Source organism: Stegostoma tigrinum, chromosome 1, assembly GCF_030684315.1.
Source record: "Stegostoma tigrinum isolate sSteTig4 chromosome 1, sSteTig4.hap1, whole genome shotgun sequence".
NCBI classification, from domain to species: Eukaryota; Metazoa; Chordata; class Chondrichthyes; order Orectolobiformes; family Stegostomatidae; genus Stegostoma; species Stegostoma tigrinum.
The window spans coordinates 168,608,665-168,627,200 of NC_081354.1; positions in this window are offsets into that span (position 1 = coordinate 168,608,665).

Below are 18,536 nucleotides of genomic sequence, written 5' to 3' on the forward strand. Positions count from 1 at the left end.
AGTATACTAACAAGAGTGGGCCATTCAGCCCCACAAACCTGTTCCAGCATTCAATGAGATCAAAGCTGATCTGTTGCCTACCTCCAGATAATTGCCTTTGACCTATATCTCTTAATATTTCTGCTTAACAAAAATTATCTATTGTCAGTTTTAAAATTAACAACTAATCCACCATCCACTGCCATTTCTGGAAGAGATTTCCAAACATCTACTACCCTTTATGTGTAGAAGTGCTTCTGAATATCTCTCCTGAACAATCTAGCCTTAACTCTCAGACTACGTTCTAGAATCCCCAATCAGTAGAAATAGTTTATCTTCATCCACCCTATCTTTTCCTGTTAATTTCTTGAAGATTTTGATCAGATCACTTAAGCTTCTAAATTCTAGAGAAAACAGGCCTGATTTGTATGATCTCTTCTCATAGATTAACACCCAATGATGAGGTATCAATCTTGCAAACACACGTAGTACTCCCTCCAAGGCCAAAATATCCTTCCTACAGTGTGGTGCCCAGATCTGCTGATAGACTCCAAGTCAGTTCCAATCACCCTTTTGTATAACTGCAGCATAATTTTGGCATCCTTGTACTCTAGTTCTTTAGCTATAAAGGCCAGCATTCCATTAGCTTTCTTGATTATTTTCTGCACCTGTTCATGACATTTTAAAGATCTATGACATGAACCTTCATTTTTTTTGGTCATCCACTATATTTAACTACATACCATCTGGAAAGTACCTTGGTCCATCCTTTATCGATCCAAAATGGATAACCTCATACTTGCTTACATTGAGCTCCATCTTCGGGGTGGACTTGGTCTATTGGTATCATCACTGGACTGTTAATCATGAGACCCAGGTAATGTGCTGGGGACCTGAGTTTGAATCCCACCATGGCAGATGGTGGAATTTGAATTCAATAAATATCTGGAATTAAGAATCTAATGATGACCATTATCAATTGTCAGAAAATCCCATCTGGTTCACTAACATCCTTTAGGGGAGGAAACATCCTCACCTGGTCTGGCCTATATTTGACTCCAGGCCCACAACAATGTGGTTGACTCTGAATTGCTCTCTGGGCAATTAGGGATGGGCAATATATGCTGCCTAGTTAGTAACACCCTCATCCATAAATGAAAAAAATCTGCCACAGTTTTGCTCATTCACTTAGTCTATCAATATCCTTTTATAACAACACTAACTTCAATGCCACCTAACTTTGTGCCATTAGCAAATTTGGAGATATGACTTTCTATACCATTATCCAAGTCACGAATAAGTAAGTGAAGCTGTAACACAGATTCTTGTAGGACAGTTTTTTCCCTTCTGTCAACATTGCTCCTTTTGCCAATTGCCATGAATCTGTGCATCTGATCCTCAATCCTTCCGCCTGTAGGACTGAGTTTTCCCATCCATTCTGACCATAGAATCTCTCCACTTGGGAAGCAGACATTCAGCCAACACCAATCCTCCAAAGAGTATCTCACACCGACCCACCCCACTACCTTATCCCTGTAACCCTGCATGTCTCAGGGTCAATCCACCTAACCTGCACAACCTTGGACTGTGGGAGGAAACTGGAGCACCCAGAAGGGGCCCATGCAGACGCAGGGAGAATGTGCAAACTCAACTCACACAGCCACTGGAGGTTGAAATCAACAGGGAACCTGGCACTCTAAGGCAGCAGTGCTAACCACTGAGCCACCATACGCAAGGTGCCCAGACCTCTCATGATTTTTGAATTGAATCACCTTCCAAACTCACTGTTTTTTTACAGGAGGGTGGCAATGATCAAGTCTTTTATAATGGCCTCTGCCTTTGTCAAAAGTATTGCAAAAAAATTTTTCCAACCCCTTTCAGTTCGGAAGAAGTGGCAGGTTGGACTCTAGACATTAACTCTGTTTTTCGCTCTCTCTCCACAGATGTTGCCAGACCTACCGGGTTCCTCCAGTGATAGTAGGAACAACAGACGCTGGAGAATCTGAGACAAGAAGGTGTAGAGTATCTGAGATAACTGGCTCCTCCAGTGTTCTCTGTGTTTGCTTCAGATATCCAGAATCCACAGTATGTTCCCTCTATGTGATAAAAAATTTACCTTGCTTTTGAAAAAAGAACCTGTTATTGCTTATTCAAAATACCAACTAGCAATTCAAATCAGGGTGTTTGGGCATTATAATATTGGACAGTGAAGCTTGGAATTAGGCAAAGTAATCCATTCCAGGCACAGTTAGCGGATTTTGATTGGCTGACTTATATGAGTTACAGGAACCCTTTCTTGGCCATCGATTCCATGAAGAAATAAACAGAGCCTATATGCTAGTCTCACTTTTCCCAGCTGTTGGGTGATCTAGATGGTGGGTATCAATCAAGGGCATCCCATAATTTTCATTTTCTTTTCAGTTTTTGAAAAGATTTTGGGGCCAAAGGCCACATTTACAGGACTCTTAGCTCAACAAATATCTTTTGGTTCACTGCTGGAGCTTTCTTACCCCTCTCCTGCAGAGTACCCCCTCCACTCCCTCCAAATAACTCCACAATGAACCCCACCTGCCAGTCAGACAGGAGGCTCCTTTCATTCTAAAGTGGAGCATTTGTTTGCTATGCAGAACTGTAAATGAGGCTAGAATCTCAATTTCAGGCCTCCTGGTTCTGACAAAGGGTCCTACCAGGCTTGACACGTCAACTCTGTTTCTCTCTCCACAGATGCTGCCAGACCCGTTGGGATTCTCCGGCAGTTGCTACCAATTCTGGCCTTGTTTGCAGTGCAATCTCACCACTGTTTTGGGCCTAAACATCTTGAAAAGAACTTCCTGGAAATATTGAGTTGCCTCTGGTGGCATAACACTGGGGAGGTGATTGCCAAGCGGTATTATCAGTAGACTATTAATACAGAGACCTGGGTAATGGTCCGGTGAGCTAAATTTGAATCCTGCCATGACAAATGTTGGAATTTGAATTCAATAAAATTCTGGAATTAAGAGTCTAATGATGACCATTAAACTATTGTCAATCATCAGGAAAAAAAAACATATCTGGTTCACTAATGTCCTTCGGGAAGGAAATTGCCATCCTCACCTGTTGTGGTCCACGTGTGGCTCTAAACGCACAGCAATTGATTGAATCTGAACTGTGCTTAGAGTTGGCAGGTCATGTTGCAGTTGTATAGGACTTTGGTTCGGCCACATTTGGAGTACTGTGTACAGTTCTGGTCACCACATTACCAAAAGGATGTGGATGCTTTGGAGAGGGTGCAGAGGAGGTTCACCAGGATGTTGCCTGGTATGGACGGTGCTAGCTATGAAGAGAGGTTGAATAGATTAGGATTATTTTCATTAGAAAGACGGAGATTGAGGGGGGACCTGATTGAGGTCTACAAAATCATCAGGGTGGATAGCAAGAAGCTTTTTCCCAGAGTGGGGGACTCAATTACAGGGGGTCATGAGTTCAAAGTGAGAGGAGGAATGTTTAAGGGAGATATGCGTGGAAAGTTCTTTACACAGAGGGTGGTGGGTGCCTGGAACGTGTTGCCAGCAGAGGTGGTAGACACAGACACGTTAGCGTCTTTTAAGATATATTTGGACAGGTACATGGATGGGCAGGGAGCAAATGGACACAGACCGTTAGAAAATAGATGACAGGTTAGACAGAGGATCTTGATTGGCGCAGGCTTGGAGGGCCGAAGGGCCTGTTCCTGTGCTGTAGGTTTCTTTGTTTCTTTGTTTGTGCTGTGGGAAATTAAGGGTGGGCAATGAATTCGAGGCAAGCCAGTGACGCCTACATCCTGTGAATGAATTTTTAAAAAGGTGTTGACTGAATGAATGGCTAAATATGGTTTTAAAAAGTAACAAATAATTCTTCTAAGCACATTGTCATTGACAGTTAACTCAGCAGTGGTAGCCTTACAGCATTTCTCCATTGCTTGTTGCTTAATTAAGTTGTCACTTCCCAGCTGGAATTGCCAGTTTCGTTCAATCCAAACTCCCAGAACTATAATCAACCTTTCCCCATCACAGAACATTGTGCAATACATTTTATTCCCTGTTGTGACGGCAACCCATGACTACTTTCCCAGTTAACAAAGTGTGGAGCTGGATGAACACAGCAGGCCAAGCAGCATCTTAGGAGGACAAAAGCTGACGTTTCGGGCCTAGACCATGCATGAGAAAAGGGGGATGGGGAGAGGGGGAGGCGGATCGAAGATGGATAGAGGAGAAGATAGGTGGAGAGGAGATAGACAAGTGTAGGGGGAAACAGGATGGACCCAGCAAAGGCAAGTGTAGGTGGAGAGGTAGGGAGGGGATAGGCCAGTTGGGGGAGAATGGACAGGTCAAGGGGGTGGGATGAGGCTAGTAGGTAGGAGATGGGGGTGTGGCTTGAGGTGGGAGGAGGGGATAGGTGAGAGGAAGAACAGATTAGGGAGGTGGGGACGAGCTGGGCTGATTTTGGGATGCAGTGGGAGAAAGGGGAGATTTTGAAGCTTGTGAAGTCCACATTGATACCACTGGGCTACAGGGTTCCCAGACGGAATATGAGTTGCTGTTCCTGCAACCTTCGGGTGGCATCATTGTGGCACTGCAGGAGGTCCAGGATGGACATGTCGTCTAAGGAATGGGAGGGGGAGTTGAAAGCGCGACTGGGAGGTGCAGTTGTTTATTGCGAACCGAGCGGAGGTGTTCTGCAAAGCAGTCCCCGAGCCTCTGCTTGGTTTCCCCAATGTAGAGGAGGCCACAACAGGTACAGCGGATGCAATGTACCACATTGGCAGATGTGCAGGTGAACATCTGCTTGATGTGGATAGTCTTCTTGGGGCCTGGGATGGGGGTGAGGGAGGAGGTGTGGGGGCAGGTGTAGCACTTCCTGCGCTTGCAGGGCAAAGTGCCAGGTGTGGTGGGGGAAACCAAGCGGAGGCTTGGGGACCGCTTTGCTAACACCTCCGCTCGGTTCGCAGTAAACAACTGCACCTCCCAGTCGCGAACCATTTCCACTCCCCCTCCCATTCCTTAGGTGACATGTCCATCCTGGGCCTCCTGCAGTGCCACAATGATGCTACCCGAAAGTTGCAGGAACAGCAACTCATATTCCGCTTGGGAACCCTGCAGCCTAATGGTATCAATGTGGATTTCACAAGCTTCAAAATCTCCCCTCCCCCTACTGCAAACCAAAACCAGCCCAGCTCATCCTCGCCTCCCTAACCTGTTCTTCCTCTCACCTATCCCCTTCTCTCACCTCAAGCTGCACCCCCATTTCCTTCCTACTAACCTCACCCCACCCCCTTGGCCTGTCCATCCTCCCCGGACTGACCTATCCCCTCCCTACCTCCCCACCTACACTCACCTCTACTGCCTTCATCCCCGCTTCTTTAACTTGTCTGTCTCCTCTCCACCTATCTTCTCCTCTATCCATCTTCCATCCACCTCCCCCTCTCTCCCTATTTATTTCAGAATCCTCTCCCCCTCTCCCTTTTCTGATGAAGGGTCTAGGCCCAAAACATCAGCTTTTGTGCTCCTGAGATGCTGCTTGGCCTGCAGTGTTTATCCAGCCCCACACTTTGTTATCTCGGATTCTCCAGCATCTGCAGTTCCCATTATCTCTGAGGCTCACCAACATGTGCAAAACAAAAAGACAGGTTTGGTGTTTGGTGTCTTTTTACAATGCATTTGAAATTGTCACATTGTAGGCGATTAGTGCAACACAATCTCAAAGTTTAACAAAAGGTCAGGACTATGATGTCTCCTGAGTTTCTACTTGCCTGCCATTTTAATTCTTCCCTTTCTTGGCTGAGGACATCACCATCCTTGGTCTGCTGTTGTGTTAACATGAAGGTCAATGCAAGCTTAAGGAGCGACATCTCATCTTTCAGTCAAGCATTTCACAGTCTTCTGGGTTCAACGTTGAGTTCAACAACCTCAGACCCTATCTCCCACTTTATTTCTTTTTTTTGCATGTTACATTCTCAATTTTATTTTTGCTTGTGTTCGCAGTCGGCCATTATTTTACTACTCATACTCACTGTGGACAAATCTTTTCTTTCCTTATTAGAAACATTACTACATTCGGCTTTCTTTGACCAGGAATTTTTTTTTTTATGTAATCTGTTCTGTCCCTTTCCCAACTCAAATCTCCCCTTTTGTTCATCCACAAATCTTCACTTCCCTCCCTTCATTTGCACACAGCTCATTATATTGGTGCAAAATAAAAAATCAAAGTACTCTGGATGTGGTAAACAGAAAGTGCTGGAGAAATGTCTCTCTTCCTTCAGTTCTAAAGAAAGGTCCTTGTCCTGTAATGCTAACTTTGCTTCCCTTCCCACAGATGCTACCACAGATGTTGAGTATTTGCAGCATTTTCTGTTCATATTTTGTATTTCCAGCATCAGTTGTATTTTAAAGTACTTTAAAAACAGGAAGAGAAAGAGTCAATGTTTTCAGTTATGCCGAACCAAAGGAAGCTACAGATGATGGGCTTTTATGCTGTTGACAAAGAGGGAGGAGGTCCGAGTGGAACAGTTGGCAAGGGTGTCTAAAACAAAAGATGACCTAATGGTGGTGAAGGAGAAACAGAGATATAAAATAGGTGTGACTAATAGGGTTGAAAATGAGAAAATATGTCAACAAGACACAAACATGATGTGTAAGTGGGAGGGGTGGGACAGGGGTCTGTTGGGTAATCGAAATGGAGGACAGTGTCCATTCTCTGAAGCTGCTGAACTGAATATTGAATCCTGAAGTATACAAAGTGCCTGTAGGAAATGAATTGTTGTTCGTTGAGTTTTGCCAGTATAAAGGAGACAACATTGTGTGCAGTGACTAGATGGAAAGAACAGCATGTGAAATCCTGCTTCAGCTGCAAGGTGTATTTGGGGCCTTAGATGATGAGGTGGGAAGAGGTGAATGGGCAAGGGCAAGGTGAATACAATCCGTGATTGCACGGGAACGTGCTACAGGGATGTGAGAAAGCGTTAGGAATGATGGAGGAGTGGCCCAGGGTGTCATAGAGGGAATACTGACAATGGAGGGGAGGGGAAAGTGTTTGGTGGCAACATCCTGCTGGAGATGGTAGAAATGGCAGAGGGTGATCCTTTGAATGCGGTGCTCAGTGGGTGGAAAGTGATGACAAAGATTGTTCTCAGAAGGTAGGGAAGGGCTGAGGGCAGAAGTGTGGGAAGTGGGTCCTGTGGATTGTGTTGGGTGGGAATCCTCAGCTGAGGAAAAAGGAGGTCATGTCAGAGGTACCCTAGCCGAAGATAGCATACTGGAACAGAGATGGAGAATCTGGAATGGAGTCTTTGCAGGAAGAGTAGTTGAGGTAAATTGGGCATCAGTAGGTTTCATAGGATCCTCACAGTGCAGAAACAGGCCATTTGGCCCAGCAAGTCCACACCAACCCTCCAAAGATCATCCAACCTAGACCCATCCTCCTACCCTTTCCCTGTAACCCTGCATTTCCCATGGTTAATCTGCCTAATTTACACATCCTTGGATTGTGGGGCGAAACCAGAGAACCCAGCAGGGAGAATGTGCAAACTCCACACAGGCTGTTGCCCAAGGCTGGAATCGAACCTGGGTCCCTGGCGCTGTGAGGCAGCAGTGCTAACCACGTAAGTCCCTGTGCCACCTGGCTTATAGTGGGCTTTAGTGGGACAGTTTTTCCCGGAGCAGTAAGCAAAGAACACAAAGAAGGGAAGGGAAGAGTCAAAGATGGATGAAAATTGAAAGTAAAACCATTAAATCTTGCCGAATCCATGTGAGAGCAGGAAACAGCACTGATGGCATCTTCAGTACATTGGAGAAAGTGTTGTGGAAGGTGGCCCAAGCAGAAGCAAGGAATGTTCCATTTACCCATTGAAGAGACAGCCATAAGTTGGCACCATTGTCCTGAAGAAAGTGAGTTAAAGGAGAAGTTGCTCAGTGAGAATGAGCTCAGCCAAGCAAAGGTGGGTAGTGGCCTATGTAGACTGTGCAGACCTCTCTTTCGGGAAAAAGGGGCGTGTCTTCTGACCATTCTGACAGGGAATGGACGTGAAAAGAGATTGCATGTCCATGGTGAACAAGAGGCGACTAGAGCTAAAGAACTGGAAATTATGAGACTGACGTAAAGTGTTAGGAGAAGCAAAGAAAATAGGAGCAGGGATTGGCCATTCAGCTTTCAATCCTGCTCCACTATTCAACATGATCATGCAACTCAATAGCTTGTTTCTGCCATTCCCCCATTCCCAATGATCCCCACTGCTCCAATTCCAACTTCTTCTCAAAGTCACACAATGTCTTGTACTCATCTGTTTTCCCTGATGGTGAATTCCTTAGGCTCACCACTGTCTGGGTGAAGAAATATTTCCTCATCTCTATCCTAAATAACATTCCAATTGTTAGACTATGATTCATGGTTCTGGACTCCTGTGCCATCAGGAAATTCATTCCTGCATCTTAACTGTATAGTTACGTTAGAAGTTTATAGGCTTCTATGAGATTCCCTCTCATTGTCCTGAACGCCAGTGAATGTAATCCTAGAGATAATGGGAACTGCAGATGCTGGAGATTCCAAGATAATAAAATGTGGGGCTGGATGAACACAGCAGGCCAAGCAGCATCTCAGGAGCACAAAAGCTGACGTTTCGGGCCTAATGTAATCCTAAACGATTTGTCCTCTCCTCATATGTCAGACCTTCTATCCCAAGAATCAGTCTGGCAAAGACTTCGCTGCACTCCCTCTACATCTTTTGTCAGATAAGGAGAACAAAACTGCACACAATATTCCAGGTGTGGTCTCTCCAAGGTCCTGTACAATTGTCACAAGACACCCCAGCTCCTATATTCAAATCTTCTCATTGTGAAGGCCAAAATACCATTTGCCTTCTTTAATTAAACGTAAGTGGGAAGATATTGAACAAAGGGGGGAAAATAAAGTCTAATGGACAAGGAAGAGGCTGAAGTGTTGGGTCTGCCAGGCAGCCCTGTTTGTGCATTTTGGGAAGGAGGTGGAAGAGGGCTTTGTGGTGTTGGGGGTGTATGAGGTGGGAAGATCTCCAAGGAGGTAAGGTTAGTAATACTTCTGGAAGTAACAACCTGATGTTCAATGGTGGAATCATGGTCCGGGGGGAAATAGGAAGAATTCTCTGAGAGTTGACCTCAGCCAACTGCACAAAGCCAACCAGTGCACACAATTTCTGAATGAATGTGAATCAGATTCCTGTGTGCTGCTGGTTTTGTCCTGGCCAGGCTTAATTACAAAATGTTTTAATACAATGTTAAAAATGGGTTTAACTCTGCACTTGAACTGAGCTGGAAAGCAAATTCCAAATCCTGTCTCATTAAGTCAGGTTCATTGAATCTTTACAGTGTTGCAGCAGGCCATTTGGTCCATTGAGTCCACACTGACCCTCTAAACAGCATCACACCATGCTACCCTATTCCCAGAAACCCACATCTCTGGACACGATGGACAATTTAGCATGGCCAATCCACCTAACCTGCACATCTTTGGACTGTGGGAGGAAACCAGAACTTCAGTCAAAGAAATACACGCAGAGATGAGGAGAACATGCAAACTCCACACTGACAGTTGCCTGATGGTGAAATCAAACCCAGGTCCCTGGCACTGTGAGGCAGCAGCGTTAACCATTGATTCCACACCACATTTCATTCAGTTGCAGACCGACCAAACATCACACCCCCACAAATGCATATTTTTTTGGTTGAGCATCATTTTTCAACAAGGCAGATCTGAAAGTGCCAGGTTAAACGCTTGACCCGTACTGCATTAAAGTGTCCAGATTATGCATGAAAGAGGCAGGATGTGGGAATTAGCCTTTGGATGAATGAGCTAAAATGGATTTCCACTGCAAAGACTGCAAAGATTAGTGATGGAAAGATTGCATGTGTGGTCATGAGGTGAGTACTGCAGATTCTCAGCCATTAGGTACATTCCAGCCTGAAGTCGATGTTTCTATTTGAGGGAAACCAAGAGGTATCAGGCAGCAAAGTCTTCAGGTCAAAGATCAGCCCTGGCAGGTCATACTCAAGGGGCGAATGACATACTCCAGGGTTCAAGTCCTACTTGCCCTGGATATGTGTCATAACGTGTCTGCAAAGGGTGAATTAAAAAGAAACTGTCACCCACTCCATCTGCCATTTCTCTTGTTCCTATGTTCTGATAAAAACAGGTATAATGACAATACGACACAACAGTTGAGGCTAAACCAATGTTTTATAAACACTTCCTTGCTTTTGTATTCTATATATCTATTGATAAAGCTGAGAAAACACATTCCTTACAAACTTCTTTCTCAAGTTCTGCTCCTGCACCCTCCTTAGAATTGTATCCTTTATTTAATATTATCTTTTCCTGTCCCGCAGTGCAGTGCGTCTGTCCACTCTACCAGACTAACAATATCCCTTGAGGTTTAATACCATTCCCCTCAGAGACCACAATATTTCCATGAGTTGTGTCTTCAAGGCCAAGTCATTAACATAGAACAAGAAAAGCAGTGATTCTCGAGCCGACTCCTGGGACACCCCACAGAATATTCCATTCCAATCCAAGAAACAATCACTTACCGTGACCCTGTTTCCTGTCACTCACTCACCTTCGTAACCCTGCTGATGTTGCCCCTTTTATTTCATGCAGTTCAAATTTGCTGGCAAACCTTTATTTTTTACTTGCAGGACGTGAACGTCACTGGCTGGCAAACATTTCTTGCCCGCCCCTAGGAACAAGGAACAGTCACAGTCCAGTGCAAAATTAATTCTTACCTGATCTCACACACCTGTACTGCCAGTAGACTGTTCAGCAATAATGAAAAGTACACTTTGGAGGATGTGAACTGCCAAACGTCCCATTTCATTAGAGTGAGACCAGGTAAATTAACACAGAGAGGAAATAAAAATCTTACTGGACTGTCTGTGGAACTTTAACAAATATATTAGGAAAGTTATGCACTGGGAATCATAGAATCCCTGCAGTGTGGAAACAGGCCCTTCAGCCCAACACGTCCACACTGACCCTCGGAGCATACCACCCAGACTCATCCCCTATAACCCACCTCATGTACACATCCCTGAACACTATGGGAAATTTAGCATGGCCAATCCACCTAGTCTGCACATCTTTTGGCTGTGGGAGGAAGCCAGTACACCCAAAGAAAACCCACACAGACTCGGGGAGAATGTGCAAACTCCATGCAGGCAATTGCTTGGGGCTGGAATCAAACCCAGGTGCCTGGTGCTGTGAGGCAGCAGTACTAACCATTGAGCCACCGTGCTGGCGGGAATAAAATGGTTTTACAGAATTATCATTCAGTAGATATTTATGCCACTTGTGCAACAAATCATAATAATTTGACACAATGTCTGAGAGGCTTTAGTATCTCTGATCTCACATTTATTCTCAATAGCCCATTTATAGCTACATTAGTTTAGAGATATGGAACTGGTTAAAGGCAGAAATATTGGAAAACTCAGCAGATGGATTTTATCGCAGTCCTACAGAGGAACCTCCCCACCATTCACACCCACCCACATCTCCACCGCCATCGTCCGCAGTATTACACTTCAGATTGTTGAGAATCTAAACACATTAAGAGATTTTTCCATTGGTTCGGAATGCCACAACTCCATCTCTCCTCATAAAGCCAGCTGAGTCTTCCTGGCATTTTCTGTTTTTAATTTAGAATTTCAGCATACGCAGAATATTGTTTTTATTTTTGAAACCAAGTGCTGATGGTTGCTGTAAAGCCTGAGATTCTCAATGACAATGACTGAAGGGCAGTAAATCCTGCTCTTGCTAGCAAGAACCACATTCAGTTAATGAATAATAAACACTAGCTCCCTGATGTCTTTCGCTGAGAGGAGCTCTGCCACACCTATATATGACACTGACATATGCTAAACCCGTCAGTTGTAAAAAGTAAACAATCGCTTGCAAATAGGAATGGGTAATAAGCATTCTGAAAACACGTAAAAACTAGAGATCAGTAACCAGGGAATGAGCGCAATGAAAATAACGGAATATTTGCCATGATGAGATATTTTTCATTGTATTATATTCACCATTGTAGCCAGTGTATACTTCAGGAAATATGTGTTAGCTGCAGAGAATTGCTCAAAAATGTCACATGAGGGCTCACAGCCAGGCTGAATTCGCATGCACAGCAGACCTACCTGTGAATCTGTTGATTCTTGTTAACCAAACATAAGATTTGTACGTTCCAGAGGGATAATAAACCAGGAGAGACATATTCAGAAACACATGCAGTGGTAATAATGTCAGACAGTTCCCTAGACTGTTTCCCTTTAGAGAATTGAACTCACACACCATAAAATTCTCTTTTATTGCATAGATCATGCTACAGTATAACAAAGTGTGAAGCTGAATGAACACAGCAGGCCAAGCAGCACCTTAGGAGCACAAAAGCTGATGTATCGGGCCTAGACCCTTCATCAGAGAGGCCGAAACGTCAGCTTTTGTGCTCCTGAGATGCTGCTGGGCCTGCTGTGTTCATCCAGCTTCACATTTTGTTATCTTGGGTTCTCCAGCATCTGCAGTTCCCATTATCTCATGCTACAGTATGATGGCTTTTAACTACAGTATTAATGTAATCCTGTAATACAGACAGTTGGGAAAAAAAGCACTGCTCTCTCTTAATTTCATAGACCTTCATTTCCTAAATTTAAAATGTTGACTTTTAATTTAGTTCAGAGTTATTTCATGTTATACTCTAAATTTAACTGTTTAGTTGTACCATTACATGTTTGGGTCTCTTCTGAATCCTGTACGCATACCAGTAATTTAGAATTGTAGAGATGAACAGCACAAAAACAGACCCTTCAATCCAACTCGTCCATGCCAACCAAATATCCTAAATTAATCTAGTGCCATTTACCAGTATTTGGCCCTTTTCCCTCTAAACAATTGCCATTCATATACTCATCCAGATGCCTTTCAAATGTTGTTAATTGTACCAGCCTCCACCACTTCCTCTGGCCACTCATTCCATGCAAGTATCACCCTCTGCGTGAAAACGCTGCCCCTTAGGTCCCTTCTAAATCTTTCCCCTCTCACCTTAAACCTATGTTCTCTAGTTTTGTACTCCCCTATCCTGGGGAAAAGACCTTGACTGTTCACCCTATCCATGCTATTCATGATGTTATAAACGTCAATAAGGTCACCCCTCAGCCTCTGACACTCCAGGGAAAATAGCTGCAGCCTATTCAGCCCCTCCCTGAAGATTAAACCCTTCAACCCTGGCAAAATTCTTGTAAATTTTTTTCTGAACTCTTTTAAGATTCATAACATCTTTCCTATAGCAACAAGACTAGAATTGAATGCAGTATTCCAAAAGTAGACCAACCAATGTTCTCTACAGCCACAATTTGATCTTCCAACATATTCAATGCACTGACTAATAAAGACAAATATACCAAATGCCTTCTTCGCGACTCCACATTCAAGGATTTGGACTTCATTGAGCCAAATCCTTTCCAAAGACATTTATCAACCAACGAAGTAACTAAAATTTTGATTGAAAAGGGGAGATTTAGGCATCTTCACTTCTTCACAAATGTGAAATTTGATAACTTGTTGTCATCATACAGTTTCAATGGTTCACCAACATGGAATATAACATCAACAGCAGTTCAAGGTTAAAACTGGATGAAATATTTCAATTCCAAATGAAATAGAATGAAATGGGTTTCCCTTGCCAAAACAATACTATTAAAAATTCATTCAGTGATGGTTGGACAAGAATTTATTGCCCAACCCTAGATGCCCTTGAGAAGCTGGTGGTGAACTACCTTCTTGAACAACTGCAGTCCATTTGGTGTATGTATAGCCACAATGTCATTAGAGGGCTGCAATGTAAATATAAATGGATTAGTAACCCAGAAATATAGACTAATGCTCTGGGAACCTCATCTATCAACTTTCCACCCAATCCACCGATTGCCAATGTCCTTTTGAAGTTCCACTTTATCCTCCTCACAGTTTACAATTCTTTCAAGTTGAGTGTCAACTATAAACTTTGAAATTGTCCCCTGCACATCAAGGTCCAGATCGTTCATATATCAGGAAAAGCAATACCTACTTCTGTGGAACTCCAAATGTCTGTCAAACCAAAAATCATTCATTGACCATTACTTTCTGTTTCCTACCACTCAGACAATGTATCCACATTGCTACTGTCCCTTTCATACCATGATCTATAACTTTCCTCACAAGTCTAATGTGTGGCACAGTATCAAATGCCTTCTGGAAATCCATGTATACCACATTAACAATGTTAGCTTAGTTGACCCTTCCTGCTATCTCTTCAAAAAAACTCCATCAAGTTCACTAAACACAATTTCCCCTTTAGAAATCCGTGCTAACTTTTCCTAATCAAACCACATTTTCCATATGACTACTAATTCAATCCTAAATAAATGATTCTACGAGTTTCCCCAATACCAAATTTAATGTAACTGGTGTGTAATTGCTGGAATAGTCCTTACAACCTTTCTTGAACAAGGCCGTAATATTTACAGTTCTCCAGTGCTCTGGCACCTCCCCCAAGTACAGGGAAAACTGAAAGATTATGGCCAGTGTCCCTGGAATTTTTAGCCTTAAATCCTTCAAAGTTCTTTAATGCAACTCATCCAGACCTTGTCAATGTTAAGTGCCAACAAACTACCCAAGACTTCAATTTTATAATTTTGAACCCTTCTGGTGACTTCCTCCTTTGCTGCTGAAACTGATTAGAATTTCTGGCATTTTCCATTGACATTTCATATTTTGAGTATCTGAATAGTTTTTGCAGCTATTTCAAAATGCCAAAGCAGGCAAACAGGAAGATGAGAGATAATGGGAACTGCAGATGCTGGAGATTCCAAGATAATAAAATGTGAGGCTGGATGAACACAGCAGGCCAAGCAGCATCTCAGGAGCACAAAAGCTGACGTTTCGGGCCTAGACCCTTCATCAGAGAGGGGGATGGGGGGAGGGAACTGGAATAAATAGGGAGAGAGGGGGAGGCGGACCGAAGATGGAGAGTAAAGAAGATAGGTGGAGAGGGTGTAGGTGGGGAGGTAGGGAGGGGATAGGTCAGTCCAGGAAAGACGGACAGGTCAAGGAGGTGGGATGAGGTTAGTAGGTAGCTGGGGGTGCGGCTTGGGGTGGGAGGAAGGGATGGGTGAGACGAAGAACCGGTTAGGGAGGCAGAGACAGGTTGGACTGGTTTTGGGATGCAGTGGGTAGAGGGGAAGAGCTGGGCTGGTTGTGTGGTGCAGTGGGGGGAGGGGATGAACTGGGCTGGTTGAGGGATGCAGTGGGGGAAGGGGAGATTTTGAAACTGGTGAAGTCCACATTGATACCATATGGCTGCAGGGTTCCCAGGCGGAATATGAGTTGCTGTTCCTGCAACCTTCGGGTGGCATCATTGTGGCAGTGCAGGAGGCCCATGATGGACATGTCATCAAGAGAATGGGAGGGGGAGTGGAAATGGTTTGCGACTGGGAGGTGCAGTTGTTTGTTGCGAACTGAGCGGAGGTGTTCTGCAAAGCGGTCCCCAAGCCTCCGCTTGGTTTCCCCAATGTAGAGAAAGCCGCACCGGGTACAGTGGATGCAGTATACCACATTGGCAGATGTGCAGGTGAACCTCTGCTTAATGTGGAATGTCATCTTGGGGCCTGGGATGGGGGTGAGGGAGGAGGTGTGGGGACAAGTGTAGCATTTCCTGCGGTTGCAGGGGAAGGTGCCGGGTGTGGTGGGGTTGGAGGGCAGTGTGGAGCGAACAAGGGAGTCACGGAGAGAGTGGTCTCTCCGGAAAGCAGACAGGGGTGGGGATGGAAAAATGTCTTGGGTGGTGGGGTCGGATTGTAAATGGCGGAAGTGTCTCACCCATCCCTTCCTCCCACCCCAAGCCGCACCCCCAGCTACCTACTAACCTCATCCCACCTCCTTGACCTGTCCGTCTTCCCTGGACTGACCTATCCCCTCCCTACCTCCCCACCTACACCCTCTCCACCTATCTTCTTTACTCTCCATCTTCGGTCCGCCTCCCCCTCTCTCCCTATTTATTCCAGTTCCCTCCCCCCATCCCCCTCTCTGATGAAGGGTCTAGGCCCGAAACGTCAGCTTTTGTGCTCCTGAGATGCTGCTTGGCCTGCTGTGTTCATCCAGCCTCACATTTTATTATAAACAGGAAGATGAGATGGAATAGTGGCACTGATGTAGAACAGCTTGGCTTTTGTTTGTTTTGCAAAAATCTTAACGAAACAAGAGCAGGCCATTCAGCGCCTTGAACTTATTATTCTATTCTACTTCAGTTTAGGATATCTGGTCAGCATGGATGAATTAGAACGAAGGATCTGTTTCCATGCTCTATAACTCTGTGACTCGCTGTCTGTTTGTCTACCACTAATTCATGAGTACAGCTCAAACAATCACAGTCAATTGTCTTAGAATCCATGGTCTGTTGGGGAAATAATTGCAGATGTGTACTCTTCCATACATGACCTCCTCAAAAAAGTTCAAGTGGATTAGTTAGGCACGTTGGGTTTGAACCTTAATGGCAATGGGCTGAGTCATTTTTGGTGAGTTTTCTGGGCAGCTTCTCTCCTCAAGCCGTTGTGATATTTCTTGCACTATCTTCCCAAATTCACCTCATTACCTATGCAACAGATTCCGATAGCACCCAATTTCTGGGATTGTCCAAATCACTACAGTACTCTCTATTGCAGGGACCTCTGTGAATTTCTGGCAGCAGGGTCATTGTTAAAGCCCAGCTACACACCAGGTCAAACACTGGCAGTCTGCAGACGCCCAGTCTGGATCATTATTTGTCCCAGACACATTGGACAAAGGGCAATCACTGAATGGGGTGGGTGGTGCATGGTCACTGCCCATGGAACATGCCCTGAGATGTAGGTGACTGATGGAGGCCTGGAAGACCAAGAGGCAAACTGGAATTGCAAGGTAACAGCCCCGACTTTCATGTGATGAATTGTTGTCATCTAGTTTCTATCTGGAAGGTGGGAGAACAGGAAACTGCACATAAATAAAGCAAGATGATGTAATCGTGAGTATGTTATTGAATGCAAGTTTAACCATTTGAATCCTGTCTTGCCATTCAACGCTTGGTTGGAAAATGGTGTTTTTGTTTTGGTTTTTGACAATGAGAAGCTCCTTGTTGCATGATTTTCCTCAAGTCTCTCTCACTAATGCCCACATCTTTTGGTGCCGGGGAAGATCCAACATGAAACAAAACAGAAATTGCTGGAAAAGTTCGGTAGGTCTGCCAGCATCTGTGAAGGAAACAACAGAGTTAATGTTTTGGGTCCAGTGACCCTTCCTCAGAACTCAGTTCTGAGGAAGGGTCACTGGACCCGAAACGTTAACTCTGTTTTTTCCTTCACAGATGCTGCCAGACCTGCTCAGCTTTTCCAGCAATTTCTGTTTTTTTTTCCTGATTTACAGCATCCACAGTTCTTTTGTTTTTTTATTAAGATTCAACATGATGTACTTTTTGTAAATCCCTGATTGGTGATTCCAGTAACTAAGCCATAACTGCCATTCTCTTGATTTTTGTCTCTTCCTGCTTTCCCTCATTCTAGACATTTGGAAAATTTTGATGAAATCATCTACAAAGCTTTTACCTCTTTCTGTTAATATCTCCTGTGGAGGCATGAGGTTCAGGAGGTTTGTATATCTCACTTTCCCATCTGCATTTTTAAATTTTAAAATAGAAATGATAAATTCAGCGGGACTGGCAGTAGCTGTGTAGATAGAAACAGAAAATGTTAAATCTCTTTCTCTTTCCACAGATGCTGCCAGATCTATTGAGTTTCTCCAGCACTTTTTAAAAATTCATTCATGGCATGCGGGCATTGCTGGCCAGCATTTATTGCCCAACCCTAATTGCCCAGAGGGCAGTTAAGTGTCAACTATATTGCTGTGGGGCTGGAGTCACATACAGGCCAGACCAGGTAAGGATGGCAGTTTCCTTCCTGAAAGAACATAAGTGAATCAGATGCAATTTTCCGACAATCGTCAACAGTTTCCTGATCATTAGACTCTTAATTCCAGATTTTAAAAAAAAATTCAATTAAAATTCCACCATCATCCAGGATAGGATTTGATACCAGGTACTTAAAACATTAGCTATGTCTCTGGATTACTAGTCCAGTGATAATATCACTAGGCCATCACTAGTAGGGACGCCTCTGATTTCTGCTTTTATCTCAGGTTGCCAGCATCCACAGTAATTTGCTTTTATATTGTTTATTTGCTGACGTTAAATCCACTGAAAGCATCTCTGTTATATTTTTTAGGTTTTCTTGTATTTCAGGTATTTTTGTTTGTCCTTCCAATGTGAAAATTGGCTTGTGCTGCAGTTTAATCAAACTCATTCTAAATAATTATAAATCATATAAATTTTTAAATAAAATTTCAACAATTTAAGTGTGTTTAATTTACAAAGAAATTGTATTTATTTACAGATCATGTACACTGAATTATTAATGTAAAACATTCCAAATTGCTTCACATAAGCATTTTAAACAAAT